Below are 4070 nucleotides of genomic sequence, written 5' to 3'. Positions count from 1 at the left end.
TTTTCTCTCCCAATTGAACTTGATTAAATGGGGACGGTTCTAATCAAAAGTCTGAATCCTGGGGGAGTGCAGGCTGTTAACAGGTTTGAGAATATTTGAGACGAAGAAGGAGGAAGGGTACTAGAGTTAAGGCAGAGAAAGAACCAGGCAAGAAAATAATTGTAGCAAAGCTTATTAAGGCATAAAATGAGGTGAACAAATTGCTTCACAGATCGTGTTAGGCTTAATGCTAGACTGGCAAAGGAAATGGAAGAAAGCTCTTTGAAAACATTATTTCTTATTATTTTAATGATTTGTGTGGGAATCATAGTAGTGCAATCTGTTAGCCGGAAACAATTGCCAGCTGGTTTCATCACAGAATAACTCGCATAAACTGAATGCAAACATGTGTTTCCACCCTCCCCCCCCTTTTTTTTTTACCTGGATAGCATTCAATTTTAGAAAGTTTCTATTCATTTCTGCCTGAAGGTGAGATCACAGATAAGGGAAGCTGCTTATTGCCTTGACTGAAGAGCTTTTGCTAGGGTCACATCAAGTTCCACTACTTTAATAGTGAGAACACACCTGGGAGAGAGGGTGTTTACACAACCAAAGTTACCCATCAATATAAATGCATGCTTTGGCTTCTCAGAGAAACTGCCTTAATTCCATGCCTGGCTTTTCCTTGTGGCTACCTCAAGGAAACGGTGGCACCCCATTAGATATTTTGCTGGAAGGAAAAATAGATCATCGGGGAGAATGCTCTTTGGAAAAGGGCTCACAGAATATTTATGTGCAGAAACCAAGGTGCCCTGGTGGTGTGGTCGGCTGCTCTTTGAGCTGCTAACTATAAGGCCAGCGATTTGAACCTAGCAGCTGCTTCTCAGAAGAAAGATGAGACTCTGTTCTGCAAAGATGAATTGTATCAGAAACCCAAATGGGCCACTCTACTCTGTATACAAGGTCATGATGAGTCAAGGTCGACCCAGATGCAGGGAGTTGACATTCTGTTGGCAACAGCTGTGTAACATTTTCCTTAGACCTTCTACTAAACGATCCGTCTTTTAACAATGAAATGACTATCCAGAGATGATTTTGTTCTTTTTTTCCCCCTAGGAGCCCTGTTGGTGCAGTGGCTTAATCGGTTGGCTCTTTGCTGTAGGGTTGGCAGTTCAAAGCCAGCAGCTGCACCGCAGGAGAAAGATGAAGCTATCTGTTCCTGTAAAGATCTGGAGACTCACATACTAGAAGTCAAAATGTTGCAGGATGTAGAAATTGCTCTGCTTTGCCTGGAAAACAAGAGGTGAGGGAAAATAAGGTAATTGTTCTATTGAGATGCCCCATATCTTCCTGCCTCTTGACGAGAAGGGAGGAAATGATGGGCTGTGTTTGATGTTCATGGTGGCTTGGATGCATTTCAGGGATGTTTGTGGTTTCTAATCCTGGCCCTGCTTTCCCCGGACTTTCCTTGAGTCAGACTCCTCATCTCTGAAATGGGATACGTATTCTCTCTCCTTAGAGAGTTCTTCTGAGGCGCAGATGAGAGAATGGCTAGTAAAGCAATTTCTAGTACACAAATTATCACAAGCACAAAGGTCATCCATCTGAGTCGCTCACAAGATTTTACTTACTCATGTAATACTCCAGGATTTTTATAGAAAATGAGACTTAGAATAAAGGTATAGAAAAGAGCCAGTCAGGGTGCGATGTAGCAACGATGAAAAATACAACTCTCCTCTAGTTCCTAAATGCTTCCTCCCCACCCCTCCATCATGATCTGAATTCTACCTTGCAAGTCTGGCTAGACCAGAGGATGTACACTGGTACAGATAGGAACCGGAAATACAAGGAATCCAGGGCGGATGATCCCTTCAGGACCAGTGGTGTGAGTGGTGATACTGGGAGGGTAGAGGGAGAGTGGGTTGGAAAGGGGGAACTGATTACAAGGATCTACATGTGACCTCCTCCCTGGGGGACGGACAACAGAAAAGTGGGTGAAGGGAGACGTCGGACAGGGCAAGATATGACAAAATAATAATTTGTGAATTATCAAGGGCTCACGAGGGAGGGGGAAGCGGGGAGGGAGGGGAAAAATGAGGACCTGTTGCCAGGGGCTTAAGTGGAGAGCAAATGGTTTGAGAAAGATGAGGGCAATGAATATACAAATGTGCTTTACACAATTGATGTATGTATGGATTGTGATAAGAGTTGTATGAGCTCCTAATAAAACGATTTAAAAAGAAGAAAAAAAAACTCCAGAAAATATTGACAACCAAAAAAAAAAAAGAAAGAAAGAAAAGGTATAATAAAATTTTTGCTTGGCAAGGAGACCCGGTGGTATGGTGGCTATGCACTGGGCTGCTAACCACAAGGTTAATGGTTCAAAACCACCAGATGCTCCACAAGGGTAGAGAGGGCTTGACTAATTACAGTCTCAGAATCCCACAGGGGCAGTTCTACCCTGCCCTGTAGGGTCAATATGAGTCATTGACTAAATGACAATGAGCTTGACTTGGAAGGCTAAGGTTTGCTGTGATTTGTGTTTTAATAAGTAACACCACCGAATGCATTCAGAAAATAATTGTTAGAGTTTGCTGTTGTTCTGTTACAATTTCTTGCTCTGGAAAGCGGTGTCATGCCATTAATAGGATTTTAAGCTTAAGTGAGAGGAGGAAAAAAATAGAATCAACTAAGCCTCAGAGAAGGTGATTCATCTTACCCAACACCTCTCTTACTAACAATTGAGGTTCAAAACGTATCAGGAAAAGCACTGTTGCCTTGGGTGATGCCAACAGAGTGTCAACTATACAGTTGAAAAGAGAGAAAAGGAAGCAAAAGGGGGAAGCCTTGTTTAGAAGGATCTAATTCATCTCTAACAATAAAAATCACTCCAACGAGTGGATTTAGCATCCCTGCAAGAGACTCCGATTTTACCTGGTGGTTGCAAAGGGGACAGATTGGTAAATGGAGAACTGTCTTAGACAGAAAGAGGCCAGCACCTCACAGAGCCATCCTGTAGCCAGCATGCTGTTATGTAGGCATGGAACGCAAGGTGTGGTGGACTAGGACTGGCAGGATAGCCTGGCGGGTGGATGGGTGGGGTGGCATGCTGGCCAGGGTAAGGGACTCACACTGCATTGTTCTTCACCTTCAACACACTGTCACTCTCTACTGAAAGGTAGGCCAGTCAAGTTAAGGAACTGTAGAGGGACAGTTAATTCCAATTTGATGGCACCTCCATTATCTAAACAATAGACGTTGCTATTAAGCAAATATTTGATTCTCAGGTGAATGTAAAACTTAAGTGCTTCAAAGTTTGCAAAAACATTTGCGCATCAACAGGAGTTGGCTAACTGATGAAAATCAGGCACGCACAGATCTCCCCACGGAGGGGAGCTCGCACACGTAGGAGCTCAGTGCACGTGAGTAGACTGCATTTCAGGAGGTGACCCCTGATCTCCCTACCTTTTAAGTACCTCAGGGTTTAGGAAGTGGCTGGGGAGCTGACTGGCTCTCTAGCGCTGAAAGGCAGACAGGTGCCTAAGCATAGGGCCCTTGATGGAAAACTGAGCGATGGGTGCTGGTTGAATTAAGTTGTAGGGTTGGACAAATCAAGTTTGTAGTTAAGGAAGAGTCGGGAAAACACCCAAATAGCCAAAGGCAAACCCAAACTCGAGTCTCAGCCCAAAGGTCTTGAATGGATAGAAAAAAACAGCTGGAGGTAATTTCCTCTGCAGACCAGGGGCCCGCGCACCCAGGTGAAGTCAGGTGTCCATGGTCCTGGCAGTGGGCAGGTGTTCGCTCCGGAACGAGGTCAGCCGGGCTTCTGTCCATTCTCAGATCCCGAAAGCTGCCCGTCTCCCCGTCTCGGATCAGCGCCAGCGCCCTTGCCCTCCAGCCTCTTTCCCCGCCACCGTGTGCTTTATCCCCAGTCGCTCCCAGCTCTGGGACGCAGGGATTCCCAGCCCCGCAGAGCGGCGGACTCCTCCCCTGGAAACTCCTCCGGGACCGGAGAGGGCTTGGCGCATGCTCCGTACGCAGGGCAGGTTTTTGCTGCGGGGAGCCGGGCTCCCGGCGCACCGGTGGCGGCG

The sequence above is a fragment of the Echinops telfairi genome, unplaced genomic scaffold, assembly GCF_000313985.2.
Source record: "Echinops telfairi isolate 266 unplaced genomic scaffold, ASM31398v2 ScPeMD7_24;HRSCAF=84, whole genome shotgun sequence".
Taxonomy (NCBI): domain Eukaryota; kingdom Metazoa; phylum Chordata; class Mammalia; order Afrosoricida; family Tenrecidae; genus Echinops; species Echinops telfairi.
This window is presented reverse-complemented; position numbering follows the sequence as displayed.